At 36.8% G+C, this 14,192-nt stretch overlaps 2 long non-coding RNA genes across 13 annotated transcripts in view; both read left to right on the top strand.

Moving 5' to 3' along the window:
• The window catches only part of LOC127975032 (uncharacterized), a 33,230-nt gene extending 28,265 nt beyond the window's left edge, over nt 1-4,965 (top strand). For 7 of the 8 annotated variants that reach the window (XR_008157431.1, XR_008157429.1, XR_008157430.1 and 4 more), the window contains 2 exons: nt 187-2,285; nt 4,165-4,965. This is a non-coding gene — a long non-coding RNA (uncharacterized LOC127975032). The remainder of the gene's footprint in view (nt 1-186; nt 2,286-4,164) is intronic. The other variant, XR_008157426.1, reaches the window with a different exon arrangement.
• Nucleotides 4,966-5,562: 597 nt separating this feature from the next.
• On the top strand, nt 5,563-11,144 carry LOC127975030 (uncharacterized). 5 transcript variants are annotated; one of them, XR_008157424.1, is made up of 5 exons: nt 5,563-6,289; nt 6,404-7,052; nt 7,209-7,983; nt 8,813-8,992; nt 10,002-11,144. It is a non-coding gene; the product is annotated as an uncharacterized LOC127975030 (long non-coding RNA). The 5 variants fall into 5 exon arrangements; XR_008157425.1 differs by having other exon boundaries at nt 5,568-6,289; nt 7,209-7,825; nt 7,928-7,983; nt 8,813-11,144; XR_008157421.1 differs by having other exon boundaries at nt 5,566-6,289; nt 8,813-11,144.
• Nucleotides 11,145-14,192: the final 3,048 nt, after the last annotated feature.

The following is a 14,192-nucleotide window of genomic DNA, read 5'->3' as shown; positions in this document are numbered from 1 at the left end:
CACACAGAAAAGTGTGGGCACCCCCCGGATTATAGCATTCACACTTTATCTTTAAAGAACTTTGTTTTTCTACCTCCACAAGTGCATCTATTATGTTTTATCGACTGCATACATATTGCAAACCGAGTCACCCACCGAGCGAAGCTTCACTATTGATCTTCACTGTCAGTGAGAGATATAAAGCAGGTATTCGCTATGGTAAGAGTGACTCAGCTGAGCAAGGGTGAGTGAGAGCATCACACCACCGGACACCTTGGTTCCTTCCCATAGATATGGTGTGGAGGGACACCACTCAACATCACCATCCAACACAGCGATCCCACAGGAAACTGAACACAGAGGAGTGAAGCTGCAATAAGTCACTAAAGACTATGGAGTATGGAGAATTTTTACCAGGGCAGTCAATCGTTAACATTTTTTCACTGAGTGACAGTTGTCACCTCCCATTACATTTTGGGCAGTGTGGCACAAAACGCAGTTGCGCTTTGTCCTGAGTTTGAGTCCAGGCTCGTGGACCTTTCCGGACAACAACCTTGTGTTTTCAATGTAATGATAAAAATTGAAGAATATCATAATTGAACTTTTTTATTTAATAAATTATTAGATTAATTGAATATATAGATAAATGTATTGTTTGGGGGAGGGGGGTAGATCTCATTGAGTTTGTCATTTGAATAGTAGAACCCCACACAAAAAGTGTGGGCACCCCTGGATTAAAGCATTCACACTTTATCTTTAAAGAACTTAGTTTTTCTACCTAAACAAGTGCATCTATTATGTTTGATCGACTGCATACATAATGCAAACAGAGTATTTGTGATGCAGGTGTCAGGCTGGTAGAGCAGGACTGTAGGGAAAACACAGCACAAACACACAAGAACACAAAACACAACTCGGCAAAACACAAGGAGAAACAACCTGTCATAATAAAAGGGAAAAAAATAAAACAAGAAAAAGAAGAAATGAAAAACTACAACAAGGGGACACAATCGCAGCAAACAACAGGGCAAGACTGGAAAACAGAGCAGCAAGTCAGTAACTGTCTCTAGAGCACAAGACAAACCAGCCAACACAAGAGGAAGAAATGGAACACAATCAAAGCAAATAACAGGGCAAGACTGGAAAACACAGCAGCAAGTCAGTAACTGTCTCTAGAGCACAAGACAAACCAGCCAACACAAGAGGAAGAAACGGAACAATATAAAGGGAAAATGGAAAATGGGGGCCAGGTGACCACAATTAATGAAATGAGAACAAGACAAGGGTTAAACAAAAGAGCCTGACCAATGGAAGAAAGGAGGTGGAATACATGGAAGACACAAAGATAAAGCACTGTGTAAAGATAAGACAAGAATGAAAGAAACATTAAACAGGCATAATCTGCTGGGAATGGAGAAAGTTCCAGGCTTTCACAAAAAGCTAGACCACGATTATCAAAAGTATGGGAATACTTTAAACTAGGGATATGCCGGTATCAAATTTTCTTGTTGCGGTTAATTGATAATGCTTTTATCATGGTGTACGGCATTATCACTGTATTGAAATTTTGTTTTTAAAAAGTGGTCATAATACAGTATAACAGGTTAAATAACTTTTCTTATAACAAAAATAACTAAACATTTAAAACAAAGAAATACATAAAAATATATAAAAGTTAAATGTTTTACACATTAAAATGCAAAAGAACAATAAAAACCAATAGGTATCACTTTAGCCTATTAAGTCTAAATATTTCAGTAGCTGGCTCTGTAATAAACGCCACAGGAAAAACACAAATCTGTATGGTTATTTAAGATTATTTAAATATGGTTTAGAAAGTAACAGATGCTTTATTTACTGTGTTTACAGGGTACGGGCTGCATTTAGCGCTATCTGCTTTCAGAGAGTGAATGTGTTTTCATTGCTTTCCATGCGCTTATCATGCGTGTTTGTTTACATCAAAGCGCATGAGCTCTTTCAAGCATACAGCAATGTTGTGCATTTTAAGCAGCTGATGGGAATACTATTCTTAAAATGCATTCCAAATTTGTAATAATTTGTAATGTATATTTATTCACAGTATTTAGAATTGCCCACGATAACAATATTGTGAATATTAATCACCGCAATATGCCGACTTACCGAATACCGGCACAAGTCTACTTTAAACAGATGCAAAATAAAATGGTCCTTTGTTCCCTTTGCAAAACAGAAATGGCTTACCATTGAAGCACAACTACGATGCACAAGCACCTCAGAAGAAAACATCCTGCTGCTCTCCGACCTCAAAAGGACGAGCCATCTGTGTAAGTATTTATTATTACAATTAGTTTTGGGAGTATTTGTGGCGTACTTCCCTGCTGGTAAAGGATTAATTCATATATGCTAGGTAATAATAGTAATGCTAATCGCTAATTGTACAAACTGTAAACATACATTACAGTGTAGGTTACTTTGGCGAAATTAAAACAAACTTTTAATTAACATACTGGTTGTTAGATGTTGTTTATGCACACATAGACAAAAAATTTAACTACTAGATTTACATTAACAGTATGCTGTAATCTAGTAGTTTACGTGAACATATAGATAAATAGGCTACTAGTGCACTTTTGTCTACTTTTGTCACAAGCCAATTAAATAAAACATAATCATAAATGTGATTAATAACAAATGATCTCATTAAATTAAATGGGATTAAAATGCTTTCTGTATTTCATGTTAAAATTACATTCAATACACTTTCTGAAATACAATTAATGTTAGGGCTTTGCAAAAAATTCGAATGCGATTTTAATGCACATCTCGTCAGTAAGGCGCTCCTGTGATTAGCAGTATATCTCCAGCATGTGCGTTCAGATCAGGATTGCCAGGTTTTCAAAACAAAACATGCCCAATTACTTCTCAAAACTAGATCAATCGTGTTTCGTTCCAGGCGATAAAATAAATTTTTTTGGCGGGGTTCCCTTTGTAAAAATTGGATTTTAGGGGCTTAACATCAGGTTAATTGTATTGGAGTCGCTTCGAACCACGGAGACGAAAAACAATTGCAGACTTGGCAACACCTTTACTACACAGAGCCGTAGTTCACAGAAAATCCACACAAAATCTATTTCAAAATTGGAGACGATTCTTTGTTGATTTTTAAATCGAATTTGTGTAGCTTGTCGGTGGACTATGACTCTGCATAGTAAATGCCGCTCCACCTGCACCAGTGTTGCCATGTCCGCATGTCCGCAGGTTGAAGTGACCCCAATACCAAAAACGTGATGTTTATCCCCTAAAATGCTAATTTTAACAATGCAACCCTGACAAAAAATGTGTATTTTAACCCCGGGACGCAATTTTTATCTGCAAACCTCCTGGAAATGCGATTGGGCTAGTTTTGAGAAGCAAGTGGACAGGAATTGTTTTGAAAACCTGGAAACCCTGATCTGAACGCACGTGCTGGATATGTACTTCTAATCACAGGAGCACCTTACTGACGAGATGCGCATTAAAATTGCATTCGAATTTTTTGCACAGCCCTAATTAATGTTGTAATCAAAGTACTCATATTAAACATTGTAATTAATCACATTCAGTTCACAAAAATGCAGATTTACTACACTCTTTGAAATACAGTAAAGTTTATATATTGCCAGCATTCTTAGATTTCATGTTTAAATTTGTTCATATTGTTAATTATTGTGTTTGTTTTTTTCTCGGAAAGAGGCAAAGCTGTGTACAAGAATTCTTTCATAAAAAGGATGTCACTGTTTGCATAACCTAGATGGCCGTTACACTTACCGAAAGCATACTCAACATGATTGTAAAAGATATGAGACCTCTTTCTATTGTATTCTATTTGTAAGATGATCAACATGTTTTACCCAGGATACACATTTACCTCCAGGTCCCATTTTCACTGCATTGACCATTATTTTTGCTCAGTGTTAAGCAGTGCTTTTGTTGAATTTATATGGCATTTTGAATGCTTTTGATTTTATATGACATTATTCGTGCCTGATGCTAAAGTGTTGTTTACATTTTATTTTTGCCACTTTATTTTTGTATACTGTAAAAACTTCAACCACACTGAAGTATTTTTTGGAATCTTTTTTAAAAGTTGAAATATTATATTAGAAGTTGTACTTATCATTTTTTGTAAAGTGATCCAAATGATCAAAGTCTGCCTCCCACTAGAAACTGAACTGGACCCTAACAGTCACCCACTGAGCCAAGCTTCACTATTGATCTTCACTGTCAGTGAGAGATATAAAGCAGGTATTCGCTATGGTAAGAGTGACTCAGCTGAGCAAGGGTGAGTGAGAGCATCACACCACCGGACACCTTGGTTCCTTCCCATAGATATGGTGTGGAGGGACACCACTCAACATCATCATCCAAGACAGCGAACCAGCAGGAAACTGAACACAGAGGAGTGAAGCTGTAATGCAAAGACTATCGACACTACCGAAGATTACCGATACTGGCTTCTGATAGGATGTCATGCTTTTCTATCTAATTAATAAGTCACCACAGTTTATAGAATATGAAGTATTTCTACTAGGACAGTTAATCATTAAAATATTTTAATCTAATCAACTCCACAGAGTGACAATTAATTAATTGCATATTAATCACACATCAAATCTGTCTAAACAAGTGTGTGTGGGTGCATTACCCCATAATTATTTTTTTTATTTTATTTTTTTACTAATATATTTTTTTACATAATGTACAAGCTTTCTAATCTTTTTGTATTTTATCTGTTTTCTTTTAATTTATTATATTATTTAAAAACCCTTGCTACGTGTACTGCATTAAGCTAACTGAGAAATGTTATAGCACTTACATATCATTGCTCTTTTTTTGTTTTTGATTGCTTTCATTATCCTCATTTGTAAGTCGCTTTGGATAAAAGTGTCTGCTAAATGTAATTGTAATGTAATGTAAATAAAAGTTGTTACAGTTTTTACTGTGATCCGGCTGACTCGAAAAATGCAAAAGCTTCTAATTAAATTTTCAAAAAAAGCGCCTGCCTCTCTCTCGCCACGTTGATTGGTTGATTAGAATCGCATCTTTTAAATTGTCATGACCCGATGTTTTTTTTTTTTTTTTTTTTTTAAATTGTAATTACATCCCTTGAGGTTATTCTTGATTTTGACAAAACAAACCCTCATTATTTCAACCCTATTCTGACCCTCTGTCCGAAATTATCAGTTTTTAAGGGATACTGTAAAAGGCCACTGATATAAATGTCTAACATCACCCAATAGGAAGAAATATCAAACGTACCAACGTCCCATTTAAAAAAAATTAAAATAAAATAAAATGAAAAAAATAATAAATCCATACCAAAAATGTACAGACAAAGCATTATGAAATCGACTACTTACAGTTGGCTGCTTCATCTTTGAACGAATGTTTCTTGGTGGGGACTCTCGTGTTCAAAGCAATCTGCAGTCAAATGCCTCGAATAAATGGCCTGGGCAATTAAAAAAAAAAAAAAAACATCCACTCCTTTCCAATACTGCAATCCGAAGTCTACACAGAAAGTTAGAAATCCAAATGAACTACACAGCAGGCGTAAAGCGAGTAAACACAAGTGGGCGTGGTCAATGTTCGGACAACGTGATGAAATGATTGGTCGATCCCTTTTCATATCCAAACATCCCTGCTAACACACGACGTAACAGTTACGTAACGTACTGGTAATTTTTGGTAATTCCATGACTTACCAATTGACAACGTAACTACGACGTCGCATGCCCGTAATTTTATTACCATCACATTACCAACTCACAACGTCGTCAGTACGTCCTTCCAACGTGACCAGATAACCAAGAACGTCCCAGATAGGTCCTCTATTGGTAATATATTGGTAACTTCATGACTTACTGGCAACGTAACTACAACGTCGTATGCACGTAATATCATTACCATATATTTTTTTTTACGTTCTTTATATGCTCTCTGAGTATAGAGCCATTTAAAAAGTGTAATTAAACTTCAGACTCAAGCTTAAACGTTCCTTAAAGATAAAATAGGTTTCTTTTCACCAAGTCAGAATATGGACATGCTTTTAATATATAGTGACGTGACATACAGGCGCGCGCTTCCGCAACTGACGCACCGCGCGCACAGTATTGACAAGAAAAGAGTTGTGAAACTTTCTATCTCGTAAGGAGTTATGAACGTGAAATAATGACACAGACTGGCTACACCATCTCATCTGCAGCAGAGATTGTTGTATCAGAAGGACAGCGCGTTTGTTTGACGCACTTTTCACTTCAACTGTGTCTGACAGGAGAATTAGCTTTCTGAGGTGAGTTTTACAATTTATAATAAATAAGTTGGTTGATAAAATGTATAAAACAAAGTAAAAACAAAAGTCTAACGTCGCTAAAACCTTTTTTTATTATTTTATTGTTTTTATTAGCCTTCTAGCCGTTGAGTTACCATGGCAACCGCGTACACATCAGCTGCTGGAGAGGAGAGGAGAGGACTCGTCTGACATTTTCTCTGTTTCTCGTCAGTTATACCAAAGAAAAGACCAACAACTGGGACAGATTGGTTAAGTAACACGTTAATATTATCCACAGTCTACTTTAAGTACTTTTTCTTAATATTTATACCTCTGCGATTATGGTATTTTTCCTGAAATGTCTGCTATCAAGTATTACGCTAGCATAGAAACATAATTAACGTTATAGCATATTAGATTTGAGCCCTTATTAATGAAAGTTTGGCCTTTTAATTACATCTTATGCCTAAAGGATCGGTTTTGATCATTTTGTTAATGTTTTTGATGGTAATTTGTCAATAGATAAATGAAATAAAGTTAAGCTAATTAATTTAACCTAAAAATCTGCATTGTAGAGTCTATCAGTGACGTCACTCGTGGTCTAAAATGGGCTGAAACTATTTCAAACCACTGTTTCAAGCTTGTTCTGATTTATCATTGTTAACAAATATTGATAAAAAAAATTGTACAGTGATTTCAGGAGTGTCTTAAAAACCCTCTAAAACAGAGGGGAATTTCCAAGAAAATGACTAATGGGAGCTGCTGACAGAGATAGAAAACACAGGTGATGCTTAAAGCTTATTAAATAACTTCATATTTATTTTTTACAATATATCATCATGCATCTGTAAAATCTAAACATGTGAATTCTGGTATCTAAAGATTTTTGTATGTTTTCCATATTGCTATTTTTCTTTTCTGCATTTCCCCTATTCTCTAGTTTGTTTATTTCTAATAAGGAGCTGGAGGCCATGAAGAAACAGATCCATGATATTGTGGAGAAGCAGGCCCAGCTGAGCGAGTGGAGAGCTGTGCTGGAAATATTCAGGGGTTGATGCTCATAAGTCCAGGGTAAGTATACAGCTAACCCTACTACCACCTCTACTCTGTGTGGTTCTCTGCAAAGGCCCGGTGTACCCAGGATGCGATCTTCCCAGATGTCCTTCACCCTATTTCATAGTGTAAGACATGATCCAGGCCCTGGGCGACGACCTCTCTCCATCCGCCGCCTCCGGTCTTCAGGATCTCCACCAGAACCCGATTCGCTCCACTTCGCGAGACAGAACAAAACGCTGTGATCATCAGAGACTCCATCGTCCGGCACGTTTGCGCTATGTTAGCTGAAGGTAAAGTCCACACTGACTACTTCCCTGGTGCTCATGTTCTTGATATTTCTGCACAGATTCCCGTGACCCTGAAGAGTGAGGTGGGCATCAGAGCGGACGGAGACACTGAAGAGGGACTTCAGGAGCCTGATCAAGACGGTGCACAGCATATCGCCTGCATGATGATCATCGTGTCAGGACCACTTCCCACGTATAGATGAGGACATGAAAGGTTCAGCAGACTTTTTGCTTTAAACGAATGGTTATAGTCATGGTGTAAAGAACAGAAACTGCCTTTTGTTAATAATTGGAATCTTTTCTGGGAGCGTCCTAGGCTTTTTAGATCTCCTGTTGGACAACATCTCCAGGACACTTCGCTCCATATGACTAGTAAGCCAATTCTCAAATAACCGTTATGATGAATTTTGTTCTACACGCTCAAATAGAAGTACTACTACAATAAAGATTGTGTTTGTTCCAGTGTTAATTTTGACAGGTATTTTTGATTTAGCATTAGTCTAAACTCCACCAAACTACTGTTATAAGCATGAGCCCTGTCAGACTGGTCGTGGCGGAGGTGTTGCAACAATATATAGTGATATTCTCAATGTTACCCAGAAAACAGGATACAGGTTTAACTCTTTCGAAATACTTCTGCTTAATTTTAGACTGTCAGACATGCAAAAGAAATCTAATGTATCTCTTGCTCTGGCTACTAGGGGTGTGATGAGACACTTATCCCACAAGATGAGACGAGACACGAGAATGGGTTCATGAGAGCGAGACGATATATATATATATTTTTTTTTAAGAAATCCTCAATGATAAAATAAATATTTCATTTTTCTCTACTCCTTTTTCGTATGACATACATTTTCACATCAATTTATTAAACATAAAAAAAAAAAAAACATATTTAGGGCCCTAATTTTTTCCCCAGCATATTATTTTTTATTATTATTGTTAACAAATTCTGTATTTTAGCATGTCTAACTATTTGAATGCATAACACAACTTAATTTATTCATTTTATTTTTTCTTAAAGGTAGCCTTACTGACATAGATATAATACCTCAAAGTGTAATTACTGACCACTTCCTTGTATCGTGCATGCTGCATATTAGTGATATTAACTATATTTCCAAAATGAGCATTATGAGTTTAAGAGCCTTACATTACATTTATAACAATCATTGTTAATGTTTGAATTGTATTTCAGGGCAGTTTGTGAAAAGAGACAATCAATAGAAGTCAGTTCCAGATCCACCCTCCACACCAGACCTCTCTCTCACGAGGATTGCTGTCTACTAGCATATTGTGTTCTTCAGCTCTTCAGACTTCGGTGGATGCAGATATTACTCAGGGACATGAACACTAGAATATTGCAAGAATAGAGAAAGTAAGAATTACTTAAGATTTTAGAATTTAATGTTAATTGCTTAAACATATACAGTATTGTTCAAAATAATAGCAGTACAATGTGACTAACCAGAATAATCAAGGTTTTTAGTATATTTTTTTATTGCTACGTGGCAAACAAGTTACCAGTAGGTTCAGTAGATTGTCAGAAAACAAACAAGACCCAGCATTCATGATATGCACGCTCTTAAGGCTGTGCAATTGGGCAATTAGTTGAAAGGGGTGTGTTCAAAAAAATAGCAGTGTCTACCTTTGACTGTACAAACTCAAAACTATTTTGTACAAACATTTTTTTTTTCTGGGATTTAGCAATCCTGTGAATCACTAAACTAATATTTAGTTGTATGACCACAGTTTTTTAAAACTGCTTGACATCTGTGTGGCATGGAGTCAACCAACTTGTGGCACCTCTCAGCTGTTATTCCACTCCATGATTCTTTAACAACATTCCACAATTCATTCACATTTCTTGGTTTTGCTTCAGAAACAGCATTTTTTATATCACCCCACGAGTTCTCAATTGGATTAAGGTCTGGAGATTGGGCTGGCCACTCCATAACATTAATGTTGTTGGTTTGGAACCAAGACTTTGCCCGTTTACTAGTGTGTTTTGGGTCATTGTCTTGTTGAAACAACCATTTCAAGGGCATGTCCTCTTCAGCATAGGGCAACATGACCTCTTCAAGTATTTTAACATATGCAAACTGATCCATGATCCCTGGTATGCGATAAATAGGCCCAACACCATAGTAGGAGAAACATGCCCATATCATGATGCTTGCACCTCCATGCTTCACTGTCTTCACTGTGTACTGTGGCTTGAATTCAGAGTTTGGGGGTCGTCTCACAAACTGCCTGTGGCCCTTGGACCCAAAAAGAACAATTTTACTCTCATCAGTCCACAAAATGTTCCTCCATTTCTCTTTAGGCCAGTTGATGTGTTCTTTGGCAAATTGTAACCTCTTCTGCACATGCCTTTTTTTTAACAGAGGGACTTTGCGGGGGATTCTTGAAAATAGATTAGCTTCACACAGACGTCTTCTAACTGTCACAGTACTTACAGGTAACTCCAGACTGTCTTTGATCATCCTGGAGGTGATCATTGGCTGAGCCTTTGCCATTCTGGTTATTCTTCTATCCATTTTGATGGTTGTCTTCCGTTTTCTTCCACGTCTCTCTGGTTTTGCTCTCCATTTTAAGGCATTGGAGATCATTTTAGCTGAACAGCCTATCATTTTTTGCACCTCTTTATAGGTTTTCCCCTCTCTAATCAACTTTTTAATCAAAGTACGCTGTTCTTCTGAACAATGTCTTGAACGACCCATTTTCCTCAGCTTTCAAATGCATGTTCAACAAGTGTTGGCTTCATCCTTAAATAGGGGCCACCTGATTCACACCTGTTTCTTCACAAAATTGATGACCTCAGTGATTGAATGCCACACTGCTATTTTTTTGAACACACCCCTTTCAACTAATTCAACTAATTGCCCAATTGCACAGCCTTAAGAGCGTGCATATCATGAATGCTGGGTCTCGTTTGTTTTCTGAGAATCTACTGAACCTACTGCTAACTTGTTTGCCACGTAGCAATAAAAAAATATACGAAAAACCTTGATTATTCTGGTTAGTCACATTGTACTGCTATTATTTTGAACAATACTGTATATATTTAGATATATTTTTGTGGCAGTGTGAACTGGCCATAATGCTGTATGATAGGTGTGAGATTCATTAAACTTGATTTGCTATAATACATCTGTTCATAAGCTATAGCATATTATTTTCAATGAATTATTTGTAGTGGTTTGGTTAAGGGTGTGATTAGCTGAAGATTATTGTGGGATCTTGTGATTAGTTGATGAATGTGTGCATTGTTAATGATAATATTTAAATGCAATGTACTGAGTGCCTACTAAGACTTGCATGTTGTGCATAATGTTTTGACCCTGGATGCTTACAGAAGGGTATAGATATTTCAATATATGGAAATGTATTTATTATTAATATATCTCAATCTATGTGCTTCTGTATGGGCTGAATGCTTTCATTCATATTTCGCTGTATATCCTGTTTTTATTAATAATCTGGGTGTATTACTGTTCATATTTGCTTGTTAATAAATTAACTGAATTAATTTCGAGTATGTATTCATCATTCACAGCTGCTGAAACATCCTTTAAATTAGTTTGGGCATATGAGGACATAAATTAGGTTCAAGTGCTGCATGTCCGCCCATAGAATAATTATAAAAAAAAATGACCAACTGATTACCAGCACACGACCACCGATCCGCGACGTTGCCACGACGTCGCAGTTACTTACTGGCAACGTCACAAAGTTACGTTGTGGCGACGTATACGCACCTTTCACTTTTCCGGTTGCCACGACGTAACTAGTTACGTCGCCACGACGAAACTTTGGTCACCAGATTACGTCGCAGTTACGTAACAGTTACGTAATGTTGTTAGCAGGGATGGCCAAGTAGTAATTGTTGTAACTTTGTTTAATCTTATATATATATATATATATATATATATATATATATATATATATATGTGTGTGTGTGTGTGTGTGTGTGTGTGTGTGTGTGTGTGTGTACAGGGCTGGGGTCTGGGGAGTAACGAAATACATAAAGGCGTTACGTATTTAAAATACAAAATATGAGTAACTGAATTTCGTTATAATTACATTTTAGATAAGGGGTAATCAGATTACAGTTACATCTGAAAAGTATTTTAGATTACCGAAGTGGTTACTTTTAATTTTGATGTCATTTAGCAACTGGTTTATTTATTTATTTATTTATTTATTATTATTATTATTATTATTATTTAGCAACTCGTAGTGAGCGTGCATACCACACATCATAAGACACTCATCATCACGACACAAAAATTATTCTAGGATTCACATTTTGCATTCAGTTAATAGATCCATACGAATCACGAGTCATTTCAGACTGCGCTTGATTCCTCTTTCGCGTATCCTTTCTTCTAAATGAACACATACACAAATATATCTCAAAATACTTGTCTCTGCATGTATTCTCGTAAACATGGTTATGTCTCAAGTGAACGTGTACAGTGGAGAAATAAATCTCCTTTGCATTTTTATATTGGATCCGTGCACTTGGTCTTAAAGGGGCAGCAGCCTTTAAATTTCCATTAGTGGCACCTGCTGTCAGAGAGTGACATCTGCATCTGATTCACATAAAATCCGACCATTCTGTTTTTACTTCATTTTTATTATTATTATTATTATACAATCCAAATAACACGTATTTAGCATCTTTTTTTTGGAGGGGATAGTAATTTAAATGGTTTCCTCTGATTTAAAATAGAACACAGACAAAGCCTTTGTTTAAATTTAGATAATTCTTTTAGTTGTATGATTTTTTATTTGATTTAGGATTTGTTTTAAAATTTCAAGTTAGTTTTATTAACATTTCAATTTTACAAAGAAATATGCAGCATTTTGTCTGTTGTCTAATAGTAATAGGACACGTTTTCATTTATAATGATGAAAAATAAATAAATGTATAACAGTATACAACAATAAATGTGTATTGGGAATATTATCACAATATTTTATTGAATTGTTACATCCCGATATGCTACTAGTTTTTGCTGATCATGCTGATTTATACAGTACAGTTCAGGTGTTTCACGGTCTCCGCTGTTCTCTCTGCCCCTCTTGTTACCCCTGATTAACGTGTTCTCCTGCGCCTGCACCCTGTTCTGCATGTATTTTCTTCCCTTTATCATGCCCTTGTGTTTGCTGTCTTGTGTCAGTCCGTAAGCATTGTTAGAAGCGCTAATCTTCTCCTTGCCTTCCAAGTTCTTTGACCTTGCTTTATTCTTTTATTTTTTCCCTGTCTTGTCGGTCTGGTGTCCCTGTTTTTGCTCTCTCCGTCTGCCTGGCACCTCTAGGACTCTGGGGAATTTTTTGTCTGCGTGGTATCTCTCGCTTGCTGAGGCAAGCATCCACTATACAGCCGAGACTACTCACCTCTCTCCCGGCCTTGACGTTGGCTGTCTGCGGGCTCATCACTTCCCCTCTCTGCTGTCTGATGGATACCGGTGAAGTTTCTCTGCTGGTCTTCCTTACGGAGTGCTGGTGGTCTCGTTACTCTTCGGATTAGTCCTCAGCATAAATAAACACTTCATTCATTCATCCGCTGTTGGAACCTGGCCTTGTTTTCACAATATAACCCTGACTGATTTCGTCTTAAAGGGTTAGTTCACCGAAAAATGAAAATGATGTCATTAATGACTCATGTCGTTCCAAACCCGTAAGACCTCTGTTCATCTTTGGAACACAGTTTAAGATATATTAGATTTAGTCCAATAGTTTTCTGTCCCTCCATTGAAAACGTATGTACGGTACACTGTCCATGTCCAGAAAGGTAATAAAAAAATCTTCAAAGTAGTCCATGTGACATCAGAGGGTCAGTTAGAATTTTTTGAAGCATCAAAAATACATTTTGGCCAAAAATTGCAAAAACTATGACTTTATTCAGCATTGTCTTCTCTTCCGTGTCTGTTGTGAGTGGGTTCAAAACACTGCGGTTTAGTGATATCCAATTCGCGAATAAATCACTCGATGTAACCGGATCTTCTTGAACCAGTTCACCAAATCGAACTGAATCGTTTGAAAGAGTTCAAGTGTCCAATAAGCATTAATCCACAAATGACTTAACCCGGAGTAATTCATTTACTCAAACAGTACACTGACTGAACTGATGTGAAGAGAGAACTGAAGATGAACACCATGCCAAGATGATAACAAATGAAAGATTGACTCGTTCTCGAGTTAAGAACCGGTTGCATCGGTTTTCAGATCTCCAGTAGTTATTTCGGACAGCTCGATTCAATAAACTGGTTGAAGAAAATGGTTCACTTGTTTTTTTGCACTCGACGTAATTACGTCAATAGCGATGACTGGCCTTCATTCAAGCCTTCGGTTTACCCGCTTTGATAACATTAGCACAGAATCAGTTCAGAATCAATCATCAAAAGAACCAGTTCAGTTCAGAAGCACTGTGTGTCAGTCTGCTTCACACTGAATCACATATGTGCAGTATCATCAGATCCTCGGCTCTCGAATCGGATGAGTTCGACAGAAACGGTTCTTGACTCAAGAACAAGTCAGTCTTTTGTTCGTTATCTGGCTTGGCTCGG

This window comes from Carassius gibelio, chromosome B16 (assembly GCF_023724105.1).
Source record: "Carassius gibelio isolate Cgi1373 ecotype wild population from Czech Republic chromosome B16, carGib1.2-hapl.c, whole genome shotgun sequence".
Taxonomy (NCBI): domain Eukaryota; kingdom Metazoa; phylum Chordata; class Actinopteri; order Cypriniformes; family Cyprinidae; genus Carassius; species Carassius gibelio.
The sequence above is the reverse complement of the archived record's forward strand: the minus strand, read 5'-3'. Positions and strand labels throughout refer to the sequence as shown.